Source organism: Lissotriton vulgaris, chromosome 9 (assembly GCF_964263255.1).
Source record: "Lissotriton vulgaris chromosome 9, aLisVul1.2, whole genome shotgun sequence".
Taxonomy (NCBI): domain Eukaryota; kingdom Metazoa; phylum Chordata; class Amphibia; order Caudata; family Salamandridae; genus Lissotriton; species Lissotriton vulgaris.
Genome location: NC_141697.1, coordinates 789,485,103 through 789,509,934, shown reverse-complemented (window position 1 = coordinate 789,509,934; position 24,832 = coordinate 789,485,103).

Here is a 24,832-nt window from a genome sequence, read left to right as displayed (position 1 = left end):
AGAGTGTGTGTGCCGGTTTAGGGATCAAGCAAAAATTCCACAGTGCAAACCATCCCCAGTCTGCTGGTTTAGTTGAGGGTTACAATGGCACCCTCAAGCTGAAACTCGCTAAAATACAGGCATCCACGGGTTTGTCCTGGCCAGACGCGCTACCCTTGGCTTTGTTATCAACAAGAGCGACTGTACATTCTAGAGTAGGGCTTAGTCCTTATGAAATAGTCTTTGGTCGTCCCGCGAATATTTGGGGAGTGCCAAGGCCGAAAGAATTCTGTTCTCTGGAATATCCAATGTTGATTGATTACCTTTACGACTTGACTGCTAAATTGAGTCTTATTCACCAACAGGTTTTCGACGCATTGCCAAAGCCACCGGAGAGTCCAGGCCATCAGCTGAAACCTGGCGACCACGTTGTGGTGCGGAACTTTGCGAGGACGAAGAACCTTCAACCCAGATTTGTTGGCCCCTATCAAGTATTACTAGCAACGAGAACTGCTATCCGAGTGGCTGGACGCAAGAACTGGATCCATACGACGCATGTCAAACGTGTGCCCCTGCCGCTTCCTTATGATAACTGGGTGAAGAAGGGAATTGGTACCTCTGAGTTTGAACGAACGCCCAGGTTTATCCCTTTCAGCGATGCCGAATTGATAACTGACACATCAAGCTCTAGCTCTCCTCCTGAAACTACTTCTTTGACTTCTGAACACCTGCCCTCTACATCAGAAGAAACCTTGCCTTCTGCGAACTTGAACATTGTAACCTCTGCTAATGAGACACTGTTTCCAGATCAAACAGCTCCTGCAAAACTGAGATACAATTTACGGTCTCGCAATATGGACAAATAAAGCAGGAAACTGCCTATTGTAATATTTGAATTTTGACACTTTTGCCTTCAGCCAGGAAGTTTGCTATTGTTTCTATTGTATTAAAATTGCCTTGCCGTCTGGGTAGCCGTAGGGTCGTGGCTGTGTGCCTAGTTGAATCTGCGGGGGTCAGACACAAGGTCGATCTTTCTGTTAGTTCTGGGAACTCCCAGGGCTGATAGAGGCATTTTCATCTACGTACACATCATCAGTGGTCGCGAGCGGATTGTAGAAGATGGAGCTTCCTGAGCTGCAACGAGAAAATGTGATTTATGTTCGCAGAAATAGACTGTACAGAATTCTCCACAGCAAATGCTTTTTAATGCAATGTGCTATTACATTTTTAATTGTTTTGATAACATTGGTGGGTGGAATCGTCTTTGGTGTGAATTTGATTTTTATGCCAGTAACTACAGTATCTCCCCTTGATCCTGCTACTTCTACTGTTTCTTCTATGCATTCTTTTCACTCGTTTTCTGAGCATGAACACGCTCGACGCTCAGAATTCATCAATAACACTTTTGTACAGCTCTTGCACCAACACCAACTGGTAGTTAACACTACAGACTGCTGGTTGTGTGGCTTGATACCCCACACTATGGATAAAGGCATTCCCTACCTGGTTTTGCCTTTTAGCTATAATGGATCATTCCAGGCCCTTCAGACCATTTTTGCTTATGCCCTTGAAACCTATCCTCCGCGTCCACCACGTTCCACTAAATATAACTCTGCCAACAAAGCTTTAGTTCAGGGAATTATTGACATGATTAGAGACGTCAATAATACTCCATCTTACCCTAGAGATGAATTACGGGTATATTTGAGTTGGAACTCTTCAGAGTATCGCCTAAGTTTAGGAGAAAGCAAGCGTAAAAGCTCAACTCCAATCTGGGTCGTGCCTCACCGAGGTCAGGTCTGTTTGCAAGGAAATGGGAGAAATCCGAGAGCTCAGCTGGGGAGGAGTGAATGCATTGAGACCTATGTGTTTCCGTCTAACTCTTCCCCCGCCTTCCTTACTGCTAGGGGTACCTACTTCATCTGTCAAGACAGAGCATATACGTGGTTGCCTACTGACTTTTCAGGTTCATGTTATATTGCTCGATTGTTGCCTCCAACATACACTGCTTCGTCTGATTATCACAAGACCAGAGTAGCAAGAGGTGTTTTCAGCAAGGAAGATACCGCTGGTCAGGAAGCTGGAGACTTCTTCAAAGGTTTCCTTCCGTTCTGGGGGCCTATGGCCAATAGTAGAAACATACGTCAACTAACACGGGTAGTTGAATCTACTATTACCGAAACTGCTGGTGCCCTTAGCAACTTGACAGCTGAGCTTCAGGCGGATCGACTCATGACGTTGCAGAACCGTATGGTTCTAGACGTAATACTTGCAGACCGAGGTGGGGTATGCAGAATGATCCAATCGAGCTGCTGTGTCTTTATTCCCAATAATGCTCCAACTGTTTATGAGGCGATCTCTAAGCTACACAAGATTTCCGACTCTATTCATGTAGACAAGGGAAACTGGTCCTTCATGGAGTGGTTTTGGACTCTGATATCAGCGTGGGGATGGAAGGTTCTGATGGTCATTGGTGTCATCCTAGTATTCCTGTTCTCGTGTTGCCTGATTATCCAGTGTGGTCCCGCTCTGTGTAGTCTCTGTGCTGCAACCTGCTTTAGAAAACCACCTGCGTTTGGAGAAAAGGCGCGAGAAAGGATGATGATACAACAGCATGTCACTGACCTGATGAGCATAGAACTAGATTCTGACATAGACTGAGTAATTGCCTATGTAAGGGCAAAAGGAGGGTCTGAGGTTGAGTGACGATTTGAACCCGTGTTTTCAACATTGTCGTAAATACATAATTTTGGTATCAGTGACCCGCAAATGGTCCATTTAGCATATCCTGGTGTTTTCGCTGTGCTACGAGCAAGAGCACTCCTGTTACAAACACATTTCTAATCTACCCATGGCATCCATCTTAGATCATGGCAGCCATTTTGTGTTTCTTGCCCTCACATAGACAATGGACACGCAATGACCTCTGATTTCTTCATTTCGATTAAGGACACGTAGGCTTAGCCGGAGATTCACCTCTCTAGTGACACGTGCACCTTAGAGCAGAGCACGCTGTGGCTACATGACTCGACAAAGGCTGCCTCCTCTGCCTGAGGCCAGTCCTGCTATACTGGTTCTCGTGTTCGTTGGCCTGATCATGATTAGGCGGCCGAAGCTGGTAGCCTTGCCCATTTACAACCCACAAACATCTCTTATCCTGCTTTTCTATCTCCTACACCTGGCCCTGTTTCTTTCTTTCTGAACCTTTATTAGGGGGAGGTAACGAAATTTACGATGAGGCGGTCCGGCTCTTGAATGAAATGTTGACATGGGATTGTGATGGAATAGTGGGAACCCCTCTTCGTAATGTTTGACACCAGATATTATCGACGATTCCTGTGCATCGCCAAATATTTATTGTTTAGGACACAAAGGTTTGGGAATGTACCAGTATGTAAAGAATTTGCCTGAAGGCCAATATTTAGTATATAAGGAGCAACCCTTCTTGTACAAATCGAACAGGCTCCTGGTTACTGCCCGTGTGTAGTTTCTGTGACTTCTGTGTCCCTGCAGTAATAAACCTTTGGTCTTTGACGCCACCATCGAGAAGCCCGTGTTTCTGTTTATTTGTGCACCGAGACAGGTAGAACTCCGGGGTCTTCGGGTGTTATCCCTGACACCTCTGGACGGAACCAAAAAGTCCAGAACTCCAATAGGGTGATAGCCACATATATGTTGCACCCCATTTCCAATCTCCTTCCACCAGTCCAGGGCTGGGAGCTTGAGACTTGCAGCTCAGCCCAGGGTCTGTACCCTGAGGTTGAACAGGTGTCTGTCATGGCAGGACCTCCTAGGGGAACTACTACCACCCTCAAGGGTCACACACTCTGTCTGTGGCATGCGGGGCTCTGCCTGATACAGGTCTTCAGCCCTCTGTTTCTGTGACAGTGCACCTCTAGGTCAGAAGTGGCTTCACCGGGGTGAGGCTGGGAGTGTTCTGTTCTCAGAGCTGGTGACCCCTGAGCCACTGGTCTTCCCACTGAGGACTGTTACCACCACCTGCCCCTCAACCTGAGCCTTTGTACTCTCCCTTTGAAAGTGGTATCCCCAGAAAATGGAAATTTCAGGGCACCTTGTGCAGTTGCCTCTCCTAGCTCTCCCAAAAACGGGGGCAACTAATTCTCCAGAATACAATCTATGGCCATCCAGGGACTTATTATGACCCTCCTCTGTGTTACCTCCCCATACCCCACTCCTGGGATTCCAGCGCCATGGGGTAGAAAGTGTCCAGCACCTGAACCTGAGTTCCCCTACACACCTGGCTGGTGTACTGATTTGAAGAAACCAGCCGTTCAACTACCCTGGTCTAGCTGTCCCCAGTTTCCTTCAAACCAGTTATACGGATTCCATTTACTTTCACCTGGTGGAAGTGCCACTCCCTCCCTCAGGGATCACCATTTCACCCTCTGAATCTATCACTCAGCTACGGGAGATCAGGGCATGGTCCATAATCTGCCCTTAGGGACTACTGAATTGGATTTTGATTAGATGTAATTTTATAAAGCACAACCAATACCCGGAGGTGTCTCTGCGCTAAAAGGTGGAGAGACATAGAGAATACATTTAGATTTCAGTGAAAAGCCAGGTTCTAAAAGCTTGCGGAAGCTTCAAGGAGTTACTTACGTCTAAGGCCACATTGACTACTCCTGTAGAGGTCTCACCTGTGGGTGATTTCTTAGGACAGACAGTGTCCCCTTCGATGAGTCTTAGCTGGGAACACTCAAAGCAGCAGGGTTGGAAATGGGGCTCCCTGGGGAACCGCCTACCAGACCCCCCCCCCCCCCGTTTCTCAGAAGGGGCATGGGAACCCTTTTCTCCCACCTTATTCTGGGACCTGACTGTGTCTCCCTTTACCTCTGCAAAAGGAACAAAGGATCCTCCCCCTCACTCTGCAGGGTAGGAACTTGAACCACCCTTCTTGTGGTCACTCCCAGATGGTGGTCTTGTTCCTAGTTGACCCGAGAACCATGATTTTGGGTCTTCAGCCCTGCTGGATACGATGTTATGATGAAGGGTGAATGGCGATTAATCTTTAATATACTTCTACCAATGAGCAAGAAAGTTATGGACATTGCGGGCGATAGAGAAGTAAAGGCGGGCAATCCATGATATGGTGTATATTGACAATCAATGGCAATCCCTGGTTGACTATCATGAAACAGCTGCGTTAAATCTGGGGTGTCCAAGATCATTGCGGTCCCTCAGGTTTATGGTTTAAGGCCCTCACCTATGGGGGAATGATGAGAATAGCTATTTTGGTTCAGGTATAGTGTAGCTGGGTGATGCGTATTTCATCTGTGAGTGCTGTGTGGAGGAACTGATAGAGCTATTATGGATTTATTGGGTGGGACTTGACAGGGAATGGGGGTGAGGAATTTCTGTTTTCATTATAAAACTGTGAAATGTTTGGTTCTAATGGTCCTTTTGCATGCTTGGCATTTACACTGCCTTGTGATATTTCAATAAAATATTGTTGAATTAAAAAAAGATATATTTATCTAGGAATTTAGTGTTACACAAAAATCACTATATGTCACTGCACAAAATCCAAGTCCTAATCTCACCGCTAAAAACCAATGTTGGAAATTGGTTGAGGAGGATGAAAGCTGAGTCAAACAGCAACCGACCTGTCAGGGTGAAACACAAGCAAACCCAACTTAACATGTGCTTAACCCTTCAGTAGCTTGACACAAGAGTAGTCAGGCTTAACTTAGAGGCAATGTGAATGAATGAATTAATGAAATAGGATTTCTATAGCGCATAGCTACCCTGAGGCCTCGTTGCACTTATGACCAGACAGACAGAAAGCACAGCAAGTTATTGAGTGGCACTAAAGAGGTGAGTTTTAAGCAATTTACGGAAGATTCGTAAATTGGATTCCTACGGAGAGTAAGGGGAAGAGAGTTCCAAAGGTTGGAGGCATTCAAAGAGAAGGAACGTCCACCCCATCTGGATCTTCATACTTTCTTTGTATTTATGGAAGCTCTTCAAACAGCAATAAAATAAAAACACAAGAACATTTTCACACCACTTTAGAAAAGTTGGTTATAATTAGGGCTTCCGGTTTTCCATTCAAATGGATTTTTACATATAATACAGACGGAAAACAAGTATTCCTTTGTCTGTATTCATATGTAAAAATGGGAAAATACTACTGCTATGCTCCAGCAGAGAGTTGTCTCGTCACGCCCTCTTCCTGATTCTATAGCTGTGCATGCCTACAGTAACATGAAACGTTTTTGTTAATGCCCCAGCAATTTCCGGTGCTCTGCTACGCCCCTCGAGTAGGCTCTGCACCAGCCATTTGTTAACAAAAGTAGGTGCCCTCAAGGGAGAGGGGAAGGCGGTGGGGCTGGACTCAGTGGCATATGCAGTTTTGGGGACGGCAAAAACAGGAATCGAATGCCAGCACCCCGTGGGGCGCCAAAGCCTAGCTACGTCAGTGGAGTGTTGCCGAGTTTGTGGCAGGACTGCAGAGCAGTACACTGTGTATGTGTGGCTGCAAGAACAATCTGAAGTTTACCCACAAGGGGTTAAGAGGCGCACTCAAATAGTAATCCCTGCTTAAATTATTTTGACAAGGGTGCTACACTTAACACATGTGTTGGCTACACGTGTATCTATCTACTGAAACCCAGAACAGGAAAACCTGCTCAAGTGTGCACTGTTCCTAATGAACTGTCTGTTCACATTTTTAACATACTTTCAATTACAGTAACAATTTTAACCTTGGACTAAATATATCACAAACATCACTTTTGTTTGTACTGTTATTTACTTCATTATCTGTTTTCACCATTACAATATATAACTTGTATTCATACTGCTACTCAGTAGTTCAACATACAGTTACAGTTTGTTTCAAATTTGCATATTGTTACCGCTCAAATACATTTTCTCCATGAAAAACATATATTTAACATCATCATTTAACTGATACACCACATTTAATTGCTGGCCCAATGCATTTCGGAACCAGGGTTCCTTCCTCAGGGGCTGTGTTCTGTAAATAAAGAGTTACAATTACTAAACGCATATCAAAACCATCGATATCTACAGTTGATAATTTTATAAACCTTTTTGGGGATCTGACAATGCATATATACAGACTTCACTGACACTGAAATTCTTATGTATGAGTATCTTCATTTGCGGTCAGTCAATTCATGACACCAAGAGACCATAGACATTATAAATCTAATGAAACTGTCCTTCATTTCACTTGGGAGAATCTATAAAGCATTATCTTACCCAAGTTAGTCCGAATCGTAAAACAGTCAACAATTAAATTTTCAGGCATGTAAAAAATGTTCCAAATCAGTATTATAATTCATAGTCATATCACATTGGATTTCTTCGTAATATACTCATTAATCTACACAACATGGGGCATGCGGCAGAAAATCCTTGGTGATTGTATTACAGCAGTCAGGCATAGAGACTCAGTTAGTTGACCACCATTCAAGTTATATTACTGCATACTAGCTAAAATTTCAGTAAAAAGAAAACTTACTCTAATGGAAACGGTTCAGCACGTGTGGCGCCCTAATCGCTAGTAAAGTGAACCGGCACGGTAGACTGTTCCTCTTCCTAACGTGGTATGAAGGTGAACAAGAAACAATTGTCACTATTTAAACCGGTAAATTGGTAAACATTAGAAAACTAATCGCGTGCCTGATGCACTTACTTGTGAGCTGTCGTGTGATCATAATCTATCACAGCTGAAGAACAAAAAGGAAAGGGAACGTGGATCTCGGGTCCTTATTTCAACACTTGCTAAATGAGGCAAATGAATAATCGTGTTACTTTCCGCCTGTATTATTTAATCCTAAATGTGTTAGAAATGCTTAAGGTTTACAGGTACTTACACAAATCAATGCTGCAAAGAGACTCAGCCGTGTGTAGGCGACGTGCTTCAGAGAACTGGCTGCATGATTTATTGACAGCTTGAAGAATTTGTACCGAGTTCGACTTTCTACCCACGCTAAACAAAATAAATAACAAAAGCCGCTGTTACTGGCTCGTGTTACTCGCCAACTAACCTATTTAATTTCTAATGTATGTGGCATACCAAAGCGTTACAGATACTTACTAGAATAAACGCTGCGCAAAGACTCAGTCGTGTGTTGGCGACGTGCTTCAGGAAACTGACTCCATGATGTGTAGTCAGCTGGAAAACCTTGTGACGGGTTTGTGTTTCTACCCGCGCTGCACGAAAATAAAAACTCGCTGTTACTGGCTTGTGTTTTTGTGTGTCAGCTAGAATATTAACTTATTTAAGGATGTTGCTACTTACTTAAGCTGTATTCTCGGCGGCTGCTCGATGCGAAGTTCACGAAGTTTGTGTCGTACTAACGGTTTACGCGCCAGATTGGTGAGCCCTATCTACCCGACGGGTTAGTCATGTGGCTTGTGGAGTTATGGGACATGTAGTCTCTACTTATGTAAGTTGAGTGAATCCTATGACATTGTTCTATAGGAATAAGAAACTAATATAAAAACGTCTCTAAAGCATATTAAAAATGCGATATAATACAAATAACATGTAATATGTAGATTTTGGGACAAAAAAGCTCTGACTACTTATGGGAAATCATAATGCCTTCGGAGGACATACTCTCATTATGCACAGGGCATGTATTATAGTGCCCAATATATTGATTTTTCAATGCATATTGCAAATGGCTTATTACCTCTTGTACACAAGTAGTATACACCAATGGATGTTATTTTCTCACATTGAAATAGGTCTATAAATATTCAATGGCCAGTATATATTTTACATAGTATACCAGGTTGTCTGTTTTTAACCTATTAAATTTCCTAATACATTATAATCTGAATACATCCAATGCATATTGTACTATTGTTTAACATTTCATATTTTTATCATCCTAACATGTAAAATTATGCCTAAATGACAGTGCAGTTAAATCACGTTCTTGCTATCCTTGTGATATGGTGCATTCTTCTATTCATTTATGATGCCACTCCCATAATCACATCTTTATGGTAATTCACAAAAAGCAACTCATATCCATCTTGTCATTAAGACCTCTAGGTTGCATGGTTTGTAAAAACTCTATCCAAAACACTTCTCGCTGCAGGAGTTTTTGGGTGTTATCAATACCATCTGCTTTGGAAACCACCTCTACTATCTGTGCCCGTAGTTGTGCTATAGTGTGGTTCTCTTCTGCCCAATGACTCGCTACACTGGATGTTGTGTTCTTTAATCTAATAGTGCTTTTGTGCTCTGTTAGTCTTAGTTTAAATTTCCTCTCTGTTTTGCCTACATAGGCTTTGCCACATGGGCATTTTAAACTATAGACTATATTGGTTGTATTACAGTCAGATGTATGACGCAATTTAATCTTCGCCCCTGTAATGGGATGTGTAAGGATATTTCCGGTGATTATGTTATTACAGTGTATGCAATTATGGCATTTTTGAGTGCCTTTGTATTCAATATTTTTAATCTTGCTTGAACCTGTCTGTATGAGTTCTTGCAAGTTTTTGGCCCTGGTATATGCAAAAGTAGGTAAGTCTCGAAAAATGCCATTGAACTCAGGTTCGTTCACCAACAGTTCCCATCTTTTCTTTATGATTTTTTTGATTTGATTGGATTTATTAGAAAATTTTGAAACAAAAGTAGGAGTATTAGAGGTTTGCTTTGGTTTCTTCTCAAAAAGTTCATTCCTCTCTTTCATTTGTATTCTGGCCATGTTTTTCTCTAATAAGGTGTCTGGATAGCCTCTATTAACAAATTTCTCTTTGAATTCTTCAAGCTTCTGTTCTGCAACTCTCGGATCCGAACATATTCTTTTAATTCTGGTGAATTGTGAATATGGGAGATTTTCCACCAAACTCCTCGGGTGAAAACTTGAATGCATCAGTGTGTTATTACGATCAGTAGGTTTAGTGAAAATTTCAGTGCTCAATTGATTATTCACTTTCTTAATAAGTACATCCAGGTAATGTATTTCATCTTGATGAATAGAGAAGGTGAATTTTATTCTTGGGTCTCTGTTGTTAAGTTCAGCAATGAGTTGAATTAATAAGTCCTTGGGACGAGTCCATATCAAAAAGATATCGTCAATATATCGACAGTATTGTGCTATCCCTTGCGTCCAATCCTTTTGTGTAAGAATGTAGTCATGCTCAAATTTTGCCATATAGATGTTAGCGTAGGCAGGTGCCCCAGAAAAACCCATGGAGGTACCTGTGAGTTGTCCAAAGAAATCATCCTTCCACTGGAAATAACTGTTGTGTAGACAAAAAAACAAGAGCTGTAACAGAAAAATGTTTTGTTCCTGCGAGCCTTCCATTTTCAAAAGTGCCCATTCTACAGCGTCCATTCCTTGTGTGTGTGCTATTGACGTGTATAAAGCTGTTACATCGATAGTACATAGTAACCACTCTTCTCTGACCAAATATTCAATGGTACGTAATTTTGTGAGGAAATCTGTAGTGTCTTTAACATATGTGCACCAATTTTGAACGAATTGTTGCAGAAAGTAGTCTAAATATTTCCCCAGTGGTTCAAAGATGGAATTGTAAGCCGCTACGATCGGTCTGAAGGGCGGATCGACAGGGTCCTTATGTATTTTAGGGGTCATGTAAATTCTGGGTCTCCTAGGATTTTGTGATGTTAACATCATTTTAAGATTGGTGTCTATTGTTCCTTGCTCTTCCGCTTGTGTTAGGATATCTTGCAGCATCCTTTGCAATTTCTGAGTTGGATCTCCATCCAGTACTATATATGTGTTACTGTCAAACACATGCTCGTTGACCTTATTCTCATAATACTGCGTATCCATGGCTACCCAAGCTCCCCCCTTATCCGCAGGCTTCAGGGTTAACTCTTTGTTATTGGAGATCCCATGTATCAATTGTAATTCATGCTTCGTCATGTTGGATGCTGGTCTTTCTTTGTAATTAAGTTTTCCACAATCATGCTTCACAAGATTTTCAAACATATCCAATGTTTTATGCGAGCTTGGTGGTAAAAACTTACTTGCTGGTTTTAATTTCTCACAGAGTTCTGATCGCTCTTTTGCAGCGTCTTGAACTACGTTCGTAAAGTAACAATAAGCGGTAACAATATGCAAATTTGAAACAAACTGTAACTGTATGTTGAACTACTGAGTAGCAGTATGAATACAAGTTATATATTGTAATGGTGAAAACAGATAATGAAGTAAATAACAGTACAAACAAAAGTGATGTTTGTGATATATTTAGTCCAAGGTTAAAATTGTTACTGTAATTGAAAGTATGTTAAAAATGTGAACAGACAGTTCATTAGGAACAGTGCACACTTGAGCAGGTTTTCCTGTTCTGGGTTTCAGTAGATAGATACACGTGTAGCCAACACATGTGTTAAGTGTAGCACCCTTGTCAAAATAATTTAAGCAGGGATTACTATTTGAGTGCGCCTCTTAACCCCTTGTGGGTAAACTTGTGATTATTAGCCTTGGCACCAGAGGTAGCACCATATATAAGTATTTGTTAAACATGGCTACGTTTGATTCTATAACCAATATTACAGATAATAGGGCAGAAACGCATGTATACACCGATGCTCAAGCCACTGACATCTATGCCTTGATAGATGAGGTTAAATTGATTGATACACATGGGGGATCTACTATGCAACAATTAAAACAATTAGAATACCTCACAAGACGTCAAGTAAATCAAAGGCTACATGCCTCTACGCTGGTACAATACCACAGAGCACAGCGGATACCTAGAGGTTTAAGATTGGCAATCCGTCCGATGCTGTTCAGATTCCATCTGAATGCTAAATTTATGAACAAATGGTTTGCGATTTTAAACAAATGCTCTCTAGATTTGATTTTATTGATAGTCGAGGAATTATCTAAAACCATACGTGAACTTGAGGAAGAGATCTTTAATTTAAAGAAGGATTTAGAACGCCAATTAGAGACCTCAACTTGGAGCGCGACATTAGAAGAAATGAATTCCAGATTGGATAAATATAGTAAGGAGTTACAAGAAGGCAAAATCAGAAAGTATCGCAGAGATACAGTGGACTATAAGCTCAACGAAGTCTACACATGGGCTGAGATCTATGCCAGGAAAAGATTCACTCAAAACAAGAAAACCACATCATCATCAGAGGAAAGTGTAGCGACAGAGTTAGACACAACGATGACAAGGCCACCAGCCACTAAAAGCATAGGATCGCTAACTCAGCCGGGATCGGCCCAACTGACAACAAACACCAGGGACACGATAGCAACAATATCGCCAGCAACATCGTCTTTTTTGTTACAGGCAACAGATCTACAACAAACACCTATGAGTCCACCACGAGTACACAAAAGTCCACCGCGAACTACAGGCCCAGAAACTTCAAAACTAGGAGAGGACAAGGTAGGAAAACAACTAAGAAGCGGGAAGAACCTAGTTTAATCATAAACATTTCATCATATCCGCTAACTTCAGAAGAGTTAAGGATCTTGAATAAAGGAAGAACATTTGTGCCAACGGCAACTACCACTAAACTTGACACAGATACCGCATTGTTCAAATTTATGCGGAAATTAAGACTTAAACATTACTTTACGAACGTAGTTCAAGACGCTGCAAAAGAGCGATCAGAACTCTGTGAGAAATTAAAACCAGCAAGTAAGTTTTTACCACCAAGCTCGCATAAAACATTGGATATGTTTGAAAATCTTGTGAAGCATGATTGTGGAAAACTTAATTACAAAGAAAGACCAGCATCCAACATGACGAAGCATGAATTACAATTGATACATGGGATCTCCAATAACAAAGAGTTAACCCTGAAGCCTGCGGATAAGGGGGGAGCTTGGGTAGCCATGGATACGCAGTATTATGAGAATAAGGTCAACGAGCATGTGTTTGACAGTAACACATATATAGTACTGGATGGAGATCCAACTCAGAAATTGCAAAGGATGCTGCAAGATATCCTAACACAAGCGGAAGAGCAAGGAACAATAGACACCAATCTTAAAATGATGTTAACATCACAAAATCCTAGGAGACCCAGAATTTACATGACCCCTAAAATACATAAGGACCCTGTCGATCCGCCCTTCAGACCGATCGTAGCGGCTTACAATTCCATCTTTGAACCACTGGGGAAATATTTAGACTACTTTCTGCAACAATTCGTTCAAAATTGGTGCACATATGTTAAAGACACTACAGATTTCCTCACAAAATTACGTACCATTGAATATTTGGTCAGAGAAGAGTGGTTACTATGTACTATCGATGTAACAGCTTTATACACGTCAATAGCACACACACAAGGAATGGACGCTGTAGAATGGGCACTTTTGAAAATGGAAGGCTCGCAGGAACAAAACATTTTTCTGTTACAGCTCTTGTTTTTTTGTCTACACAACAGTTATTTCCAGTGGAAGGATGATTTCTTTGGACAACTCACAGGTACCTCCATGGGTTTTTCTGGGGCACCTGCCTACGCTAACATCTATATGGCAAAATTTGAGCATGACTACATTCTTACACAAAAGGATTGGACGCAAGGGATAGCACAATACTGTCGATATATTGACGATATCTTTTTGATATGGACTCGTCCCAAGGACTTATTAATTCAACTCATTGCTGAACTTAACAACAGAGACCCAAGAATAAAATTCACCTTCTCTATTCATCAAGATGAAATACATTACCTGGATGTACTTATTAAGAAAGTGAATAATCAATTGAGCACTGAAATTTTCACTAAACCTACTGATCGTAATAACACACTGATGCATTCAAGTTTTCACCCGAGGAGTTTGGTGGAAAATCTCCCATATTCACAATTCACCAGAATTAAAAGAATATGTTCGGATCCGAGAGTTGCAGAACAGAAGCTTGAAGAATTCAAAGAGAAATTTGTTAATAGAGGCTATCCAGACACCTTATTAGAGAAAAACATGGCCAGAATACAAATGAAAGAGAGGAATGAACTTTTTGAGAAGAAACCAAAGCAAACCTCTAATACTCCTACTTTTGTTTCAAAATTTTCTAATAAATCCAATCAAATCAAAAAAATCATAAAGAAAAGATGGGAACTGTTGGTGAACGAACCTGAGTTCAATGGCATTTTTCGAGACTTACCTACTTTTGCATATACCAGGGCCAAAAACTTGCAAGAACTCATACAGACAGGTTCAAGCAAGATTAAAAATATTGAATACAAAGGCACTCAAAAATGCCATAATTGCATACACTGTAATAACATAATCACCGGAAATATCCTTACACATCCCATTACAGGGGCGAAGATTAAATTGCGTCATACATCTGACTGTAATACAACCAATATAGTCTATAGTTTAAAATGCCCATGTGGCAAAGCCTATGTAGGCAAAACAGAGAGGAAATTTAAACTAAGACTAACAGAGCACAAAAGCACTATTAGATTAAAGAACACAACATCCAGTGTAGCGAGTCATTGGGCAGAAGAGAACCACACTATAGCACAACTACGGGCACAGATAGTAGAGGTGGTTTCCAAAGCAGATGGTATTGATAACACCCAAAAACTCCTGCAGCGAGAAGTGTTTTGGATAGAGTTTTTACAAACCATGCAACCTAGAGGTCTTAATGACAAGATGGATATGAGTTGCTTTTTGTGAATTACCATAAAGATGTGATTATGGGAGTGGCATCATAAATGAATAGAAGAATGCACCATATCACAAGGATAGCAAGAACGTGATTTAACTGCACTGTCATTTAGGCATAATTTTACATGTTAGGATGATAAAAATATGAAATGTTAAACAATAGTACAATATGCATTGGATGTATTCAGATTATAATGTATTAGGAAATTTAATAGGTTAAAAACAGACAACCTGGTATACTATGTAAAATATATACTGGCCATTGAATATTTATAGACCTATTTCAATGTGAGAAAATAACATCCATTGGTGTATACTACTTGTGTACAAGAGGTAATAAGCCATTTGCAATATGCATTGAAAAATCAATATATTGGGCACTATAATACATGCCCTGTGCATAATGAGAGTATGTCCTCCGAAGGCATTATGATTTCCCATAAGTAGTCAGAGCTTTTTTGTCCCAAAATCTACATATTACATGTTATTTGTATTATATCGCATTTTTAATATGCTTTAGAGACGTTTTTATATTAGTTTCTTATTCCTATAGAACAATGTCATAGGATTCACTCAACTTACATAAGTAGAGACTACATGTCCCATAACTCCACAAGCCACATGACTAACCCGTCGGGTAGATAGGGCTCACCAATCTGGCGCGTAAACCGTTAGTACGACACAAACTTCGTGAACTTCGCATCGAGCAGCCGCCGAGAATACAGCTTAAGTAAGTAGCAACATCCTTAAATAAGTTAATATTCTAGCTGACACACAAAAACACAAGCCAGTAACAGCGAGTTTTTATTTTCGTGCAGCGCGGGTAGAAACACAAACCCGTCACAAGGTTTTCCAGCTGACTACACATCATGGAGTCAGTTTCCTGAAGCACGTCGCCAACACACGACTGAGTCTTTGCGCAGCGTTTATTCTAGTAAGTATCTGTAACGCTTTGGTATGCCACATACATTAGAAATTAAATAGGTTAGTTGGCGAGTAACACGAGCCAGTAACAGCGGCTTTTGTTATTTATTTTGTTTAGCGTGGGTAGAAAGTCGAACTCGGTACAAATTCTTCAAGCTGTCAATAAATCATGCAGCCAGTTCTCTGAAGCACGTCGCCTACACACGGCTGAGTCTCTTTGCAGCATTGATTTGTGTAAGTACCTGTAAACCTTAAGCATTTCTAACACATTTAGGATTAAATAATACAGGCGGAAAGTAACACGATTATTCATTTGCCTCATTTAGCAAGTGTTGAAATAAGGACCCGAGATCCACGTTCCCTTTCCTTTTTGTTCTTCAGCTGTGATAGATTATGATCACACGACAGCTCACAAGTAAGTGCATCAGGCACGCGATTAGTTTTCTAATGTTTACCAATTTACCGGTTTAAATAGTGACAATTGTTTCTTGTTCACCTTCATACCACGTTAGGAAGAGGAACAGTCTACCGTGCCGGTTCACTTTACTAGCGATTAGGGCGCCACACGTGCTGAACCGTTTCCATTAGAGTAAGTTTTCTTTTTACTGAAATTTTAGCTAGTATGTAGTAATATAACTTGAATGGTGGTCAACTAACTGAGTCTCTATGCCTGACTGCTGTAATACAATCACCAAGGATTTTCTGCCGCATGCCCCATGTTGTGTAGATTAATGAGTATATTACGAAGAAATCCAATGTGATATGACTATGAATTATAATACTGATTTGGAACATTTTTTACATGCCTGAAAATTTAATTGTTGACTGTTTTACGATTCGGACTAACTTGGGTAAGATAATGCTTTATAGATTCTCCCAAGTGAAATGAAGGACAGTTTCATTAGATTTATAATGTCTATGGTCTCTTGGTGTCATGAATTGACTGACCGCAAATGAAGATACTCATACATAAGAATTTCAGTGTCAGTGAAGTCTGTATATATGCATTGTCAGATCCCCAAAAAGGTTTATAAAATTATCAACTGTAGATATCGATGGTTTTGATATGCGTTTAGTAATTGTAACTCTTTATTTACAGAACACAGCCCCTGAGGAAGGAACCCTGGTTCCGAAATGCATTGGGCCAGCAATTAAATGTGGTGTATCAGTTAAATGATGATGTTAAATATATGTTTTTCATGGAGAAAATGTATTTGAGCGGTAACAATATGCAAATTTGAAACAAACTGTAACTGTATGTTGAACTACTGAGTAGCAGTATGAATACAAGTTATATATTGTAATGGTGAAAACAGATAATGAAGTAAATAACAGTACAAACAAAAGTGATGTTTGTGATATATTTAGTCCAAGGTTAAAATTGTTACTGTAATTGAAAGTATGTTAAAAATGTGAACAGACAGTTCATTAGGAACAGTGCACACTTGAGCAGGTTTTCCTGTTCTGGGTTGCAAGAACAATCTGGCCACAAACTCAAAGCCTTGCTACGACACTGGTTGGAATGTTTGCAGAGTTTTTGGCTGGACTGCATAGCCTATTACCGTTGCAGTCTCCTCCTTTTTTCAAGGACATAACAAGGACAGTGTCCACTTCTGCTGCCCCCCCTTTTCTTCCTCTTCTTCCCTCTCATTCTGTTGCACTCCTCCCCACTTGTAGGAAACCGTGATCGTTCTTTTCTCTCCTTTCCGTCATTAGTTTCTCTTTGACATGGATCCAAAAAAAAGGAGAAACACGTTTGCTGCAAATGTCTTTGTCTGACATTTTTCTACACCAAAATGCAGCCTCAGAAGGAGAGAAAAAAGATTTTAAGATGCAAACAAAAAATGCTTCCCTAAATAAAACAAGACAGAGTAGTCGCAAAGTTGCCAGATTGGTTTCTTTACACTCAAACACATTTGCGCCACCTTTCAGAGTTTGCCAGTGAAGTGCTCTAAGAATGTTATCTTATGAGAGAGGAAGACCTCACAATAGTGAAAAACGAATTTAGGAGTTTTTCAGAACCAGGGAATGTAAATCTTAAAAGTACAACTTTTTTAATACAATGCAGCCTTCTCTCTGAGCTGGGTAGGACCTACCCAAGAGATGCCTTATATTTATTGAAAAGGAGGGTTTGGGCCTGGCAAGAGATTTACCTTGCCAGATCAAAATGGCAGTTTTAAACTGCATACACAGGTTGCAATTGCAGGCCTGAGACGTGTTTAAGCAGCTACTTGAGTGGATGGCAAAATCAATGCTGCAGGCCCACATTTAATTTACATGCCTGGGGTACAGGTTGTACCACTTTACTAGAGACTTACAGGAAAATAAATGTGCCAATGGAGTGTAAGCCTATTCTACCATGTTTAAATAGGTTTCCCATGTTTAAGGGGAAGAGTACAAGCACTTTAGCACTGGTTAGTGGTGGTAAAGTGTGCAGAGTCCTAAAGCATCAACAGAAATGGGTTCAGAACAGAGGAAGGTGAAGGAACCAAGTGCAGGGATGATCCTGTAGAAAGGGTCAAGTCCAATAAACAGGTTTTGCACTGCGAAACACTCACAAAGTTCTCATCCTGAGAGGGGTCCTTAAAAGTAGGTCACATGGCAGGTGCTGCCTCAGCTATACACTTGAAAGACTAAGCTGCCTGCTTCAGACTCACTGTTTCGTCATTCTTTCTTGCTGCAGCCATATCAAAAATGAGGCAAAGAGGCTTGATGCACAAGTGAGCCCCTAGCAACTTAATAAAAGCCACAAAACATAATACCTTATTATTGCTACAAGACCTGGTACTGCATCTGACTGTGCCTGCTGTGCATGCAGGGAAAGGGACTTTGCTGCTCTGACTCACTTAGGCCCTTTGTGGAAAACTGAATTAGAAGACAGGTGACGAATCTGCAAACAAGCTTGACCTAAAGATGCTTCCCCCTGTATAATTGAGAGGTGCATCCTATTTCTTGAGGTTTGTCGTTTTACTAGATAAGCCGGGGTGTTCCTCTCACCAAAATGAAACATCTACCATACTGCTAACTCCCATAAAATCACAATTTTGCTCTGAATTGCCTGTGGTCTATACTACATACAGTAAATACCATTCTGCTGGGTTAGGTAGGTACCCAGTGTGATAAATTCCTCTTATTCCGGGGTTTTAACCTGGAAATGAGCCATAATATGCAGAATACTTCTTAACGCACCAATATCACTTTTTCCAGGCCTTGACCCCAGATACATTTCGGTAGGGTTAGCCATTTAGACATAGATTTGTATTCAGGGCCTTAATGTTGAAAGATCTTTAATAGTGGGTTCCCAAACAGTGTGTCTGCCATAATCAATGCAAACCCAGCAAAACAGATGTCAAATAAAAAAGATGATGAACTAATCAGTTGGAAACTTGCCCTAAACACCCAACATCCTTTGCTTTGCCTTTTAAAGGAACTGGAAGTAGTGTGGTATACTAAGGTCATCATAAACCAGTATTTATCGGTTGTTGAGTAAGACTTAGGTTCTCATTACTAACTGGACAGAATAGAGGAGGGTACTTACTATATGTGGTAAATACCATTGCAAAGGGTGAGTTGTTTAACACATGTAGTAAACACCTCCTGCTGTAACTTTTCAACAGGCATACCATGCAGAATTATTGTTGTTTAACACATCAAATTCTGCATGTTTGCCTATTTTCTTGGGATTTCCCTGTAATATATGTCTGCAGGTTTGACCTGCCGGAATTTATCAGAGGAAAACTGCAATGGTTCAAAAATTATCACACAACGAATAACTCCGATCTCTGTGTAAAATTACTATTTGCACATGGATCACAATTTAGCTGCTAACTTATAATGATCATTGCTGCCAGTTTGGAAGCAGAGTATCATGTTGGATTGATATTTCCGACAGTATAGAGAGTTACAGGAAACAGATACGATTTGGGAGCAGCTGCTCTTTAAAAGCGTCTGCATCAATTATGTTTTTTTTCGATTTTAAGATAATGAACTGACACCACTGAGTTGTCCCACACATCACATACATTTGAAGCTTCGATCACAATATAAGATTTGAAGCAACGTTTCTGGACATCAGTTCCAACTTCACACCACAATTAAGAGACAAAATACCAAGTCCAAGTCCTGAAGAGAATCCCAGATTTGTTAGGGATTTGAAACACGTTGGCCTTGAGTATGGGGGATCGTTGATGGGGTGTGTCATTTGGATTGTTAAATAATATTTCCCTCAGCAGCTTCTGACAACACCCACCATTAGGTTAGGTATCCCCATCCTCTCACAGGTAGGATAGGAAACATGTTTTTTCGAAAATGAGTAACTGTCCATCTGGTGTTAATATGAATGTATGACTGGTTTAATTTCAGGCTGGCACACATGAGTCATTGATGTTTTTCTTGTGATTATTGATTTGTTGTTATTATTTGTTTGCAAAAACGTTCCATATATTATTATTTTCTCCCCCAAATTTTATTTTGCACTATGTAAATGTTGTATATAGGTCTATTTCAAACGTTTTTGAATTGTGCAATTTACTAATGTACTAATGTGGTGTTTCTTTGAAAATACATGCTCTATTGATTTATGAATGTCTTTGCTGAAATATACAAAATATACGAAATAAAGCTTGAAAACTTTGGAATTAATGGTCTAAGGTTTATCACAACTCTAATCAAAATAACCCCCCCAGACATCCTGTTTGCTTATTTCAATATTGAGGTGGTCCAGTCTGGACCCAAGCCGTGCTTGATCACACTAACTTATAATGAGGGCCATGGCATGGAAGGTGAAGGAAGCACCTGATGTGAGTGTATGGAATTACAACAAGGAAAGGTGTATGGGTATGGAGGTGCCATGTTAAAGCAGCAGTTGCTGGCCACACCAGTGCTTGATTTGCAAAAAGCAATATAAAAATGCAAACGCTGAAATTTTCTCTTAAGAGCCTGCTGCCACCTCTATTGCATGCTGGGGCTGCCAAATACCATGGCTGCGTAGTCTTGATTGCACCTCATTCCTCTTTATTTCACCAGCCTTTACATCCTGTCTTTTTATCTTGCTCTTGTAGGATTTTTTTTAATTCCGGCCTTCTACACTGTTTTCCTATATTATCTTCTCTTCCTCCTTTTTCCATTTTCAGCCTTCTCTCTTTTGTTCCCAGTCAGTCTGATTATGGAAAATAAGTCCCAGTTGTCATGGATGAGTTTTGGTTCCCACCACCTGCAACTACTGACACAAAATAAGCAAGAGTTGTCCCTAAAAACAAAACAAAAAAGACTGACGTTAGAGACCTGCTATACTGTTGCAACAAACTGAGGTATATCTGTTATACTTTGGATGCTGCAGAAGTGAGGATGTGTCTGTTATATTTCAGTTTTGTTTGTCGCAGAGCTCTAAGGCAATAACCATAAACAAGAGTTCTCACTTGTACATCATTTGTCACATATACGTTATATTGGAAAACGCCAATTAAACTGCTTATTATGGAAAGCTGCAGGTTTATTCATTCCAACATATCAAAGTAACATTCCATGTGACACTCTAGGTAAAGAAGACCAACAACAGGCCCCCGGAAACTGGTTGGAGAGAAGAAACTCAGGACATATAGAGTGCCCAGGGTATGGAGGGTTCCATGTACCTCAAAATATGGTGGTGCAGGTTGTTTTCCCACTGATGCTCTAGATCAAACAATCAATCAATCAATCAATCAATGTACTTGTAGAGCACGCTACTTACCCGTGAGGGTCCCAAGGCGCTGAAGAGAGGGGGGTGCTCCTACCGCTCGAAGAGCCAGGTCTTGAGGAGTCTTCTGAAGGTGAGTAGGTCTTGGGTCTGCCGTCTGTGGGTAGGAAGGGTGTTCTAGGTCTTGGCGGTGAGGTAGGAGAAGGATCTGCCACCGGAGGTCGTTCGTTGGATGCGGGGGACAGCGGTGAGGGCGAGGCTGGCAGAGCGGAGCTGGCGGGTGGGGGAGTGGAAGCTGAGTCTGCTGTTCAGGTAGGCAGGTCCGGCATTGTGGAGTGCTTTGTGTGCGTGGGTGAGGAGCTTGAAGGTGAACCTCTTGTCGACGGGGAGCCAGTGTAGGTCTCCCAGTTTGGGGGTGATGTGGCAGCGGCTGGGGCATTGATGATCAGTCGGGCGTTTACGTTTGCGTTTGTAATAGTCGTAGGTGTTTGGCCGGGATTCCTAATTAGAGTGCGTTTCCGTAGTCCAGTCTGCTGCTGATGAGGGCCTGTATCACCGTTCTTCTTGTTTCGGTCGGGATCCACTTGTAGATCCTGCGGAGCATACAGAGTGTAGTGTAGCAGGAGGAGGAGACGGAGTTGACCTGTTTGGACATGGAGAGGGAGGAGTAGAGGATCAATCCTAGATTGCTTGCATGGTCGGTGGGTGTGGTGCTGTTCCCAGTGCGGTCGGCCACCAGGAGTCATCCCAGGCTGAGGGGGTGGATCCGAGGATGAGGACTTCCATCTTGTCCGAGTTCAGCTTCAGGCGGCTGCTCCTCATCCAGTCAGCGACGGCCTTCATTCCCTCGTGGAGGTTGGTTTTGGCAGTGTGTGGGTCCTTGGTGAGAGAGAGGATGAGCTGGGTGTCGTCGGCGTAGGAGATGATGTTGAGGTCGTGATGGCGGGCCACTAGTGCGAGGGGGCCATGTAGACGTTGAACAGCGTCGTGCTGAAAGATGAGCCCTGGTGGACGCCGCAGATGATGTTGGTGGCTTCAGATCAGAAAGGTGGGAGGCGGACACTCTGGGTTCTGCCGGTCAGGAAGGACGTGGTTCAGTCGAGGGCCTTCTGTTGGATTTCGGCTTCTATGAGTGCGATGGCAGACTGTTTCAAAGGTGGCTGAAAGGTCCAGGAGGATGAGGGCTGATGTTCTGCCGTTGTCTAGTTGGCACTTGATGTCGTCTGTGGCGGCCATGAGGGCTGTCTTGGTGCTGTGGTTTTGTCTGAATCTGAACTGGGATGGGTCCAAGATGTTGTTTCTTCCAGGTGGCAGGTCAGTTGCATGTTGAAGATTTTCTAGATGACCTTTGCCGGGAATGGGAGCAGGGAGATGGGCCAGAAGTTTTTGAGATCCTTGGTATCTGCTTTGGGCTTCTTGAGGAGGGCGTTGAATTTGGCGTGCTTCCAGCTTTCCGGGAATAACGCTGTTTCAAAGGAGGTGTTTATGACCTTCCGTAGTTGGGGTGCGATGGCTGCGTCTGCTTTGTTGAATACGTGGTGCTGGCACAGGTCAGACAGAGATCCTGAGTGGATGGAGTTCATGACCTTGCGTTTCTCGTCGTCGTTGACGTTGGACCAGGAGGTCAGGCGGTTGGCGCTGGTGGTGTTCACAGGGGAGGTGGAGTCTGGTGTAGTCAGGGAGGTTGTGGTGTTGAAGCTGTCGTGGATGTCAGCGATCTGGTGGTGGAAGAAGATGGCTAGTGAATCGCACAGTTCTTGTGAGGGCAGGATGTCGTTGGCGTTGGCGCTGGGGTTGGAAAGTTCCTTTAAGATGCTGAAGTGCTCTTTGCTATTGTGCGTGTTGTTGTCCAAGCGGTCTTTGAAGGAGGATCTCTTGGCTAGTCTGATGAGGTTGTGGTGTCTGCGGGTGGCGTCCTTGTGGGCTGCGTAGTTGTCCGATGTGCGTTTGTGTTGCCATGTCTTCTCCAGTTTTCGGCATGCGCGTTTGGAGTCCTGGAGCTCGTTGGTGAACCATGTTGCTCTCTTGTTGGTGTGGCTGTTGGAGGGTTTCTTGAGCAGGGCGAGGATGTTGATGCAGTCGTCGATCCACTGTCTGATGTTGTGGGCTGCGGCGTCAGAGTTGGTGGGGTCGGTGGGTGGGTTCTTGGCAAGGGAGGTGAACAGCTGGTCTTCGGTGACTTTGCTCCAGCAGCGGCGAGGCAGCTGTTGGGTGCAATGGTGCGTGGTTGGTTTCTTGAAGGTGAAGTGGATGCAGCGGTAATCGGTCCAGTGGAGTTCGGTGGTGTGGTCGAAGGTGACGTGGGAGCCTGTGGAGAAAATGGGGTCAAGCGTGTGGCCGGCGGTGTGGGTGGGTGTGGTGAAGAGTTGTTTGAGGCCGAGGTTGGCAAGGTCGGCAATCAGGCTGGTGGAGTTGGCGTTGTTCTCGAGGTGGAAGTTCAGGTCCCTGAGGAGGATGTAGTCCATGGAGGTGAGTGCGTGGGTGCTGGCGAGGTCGGCGATGGAGTCGCTGAACTGAGCCCGGGGGCCCGGGGTCTGTAAATGGGTGTTCCTCTGAGGTGTCGTCTGCGTGGGTGGCAACTTTGAGGGTTGACTTGTGGATGATGGCTATTCCTCCTCCGATTCCGTTGGCGAGATCCCTGCAGGTGATCTTGTAGTTGTCCGGGATGGCTATGGCGATGTCTGGCGCCGAGGAGCCATTCCACCAGGTCTTGCTCAGGAAGGCCACGTCTGGGGCGGAGGTGTCGAGCAGATCCCAGAGCTCGACGGCGTGTTTGCGTGCGGAGCGGGTGTTGAGGAGTATGCAGCGGAGGTGGTTGGGTCCAGTCCTTGGAGGTTTGGTGTTTCTGTCACAGGTGAAGCTGCAGGTGCGGCAGGAGAAGGGTTTGTGGGTCCGTTTTGGGGAAGCCTAGGAGCAGGTGCGGTTTCGGCCGGCATTGAGTGTGTGGATGGTGCTGGCATCGTAGTGGATTCTGGTGTTGTGGAGTTCGCGGGGTGCAGGGGTTCTGGTGCTGGGTGGGGTCCAGGCGCGGATGAGGGCGGACGGGCGTGGACGGGCGCAGACGGGCTTGCCTTCGGCACGCCAGCGGTGCGCCTGCTGCGCACGCCTGCTGCGCGCGTCCGCTTCACAGCCTGCATATGAGGAGGCTTGGGAGGGAGGAGCAGCTGGGAGGCGGGAGCGGGGAGGACAATGGGTGAGCTGGGGGGCAGGGCCGCAGGGAGGAGCGGCAGGAAGGCTGGGGGGCAAACTGGCGCGTAGGGCGAAGGAAGCCCAGGGACCAGGAGGCGGCAGCAGGGGCACAGGAATCAGCCGGTCAACGGGTGACGAGTGGCGGTGTGGGGGCGACCTGCCTGCAAGCAGGGTCAAAGGTCAAACATGGCCTTTCTTTCCTATTGTGCTTATTATTTAGTTTGCTTCTGGTTTTTCCTGGGGTTCTGACGCTTTTTTTGACTTTCTGAGCCCTCACTCCCCTCTTGTGCCCTCCACACTTCCACAGCTTGGACACTGGGATTCATTGCAACCTCCCCAATAATCCTGATTCGACCAGTAAAAGGAGTCAACAGCTGAATCAGAATGGCAAGATCTCTTGTAAAAGCAGACACAGTCTCCGGAT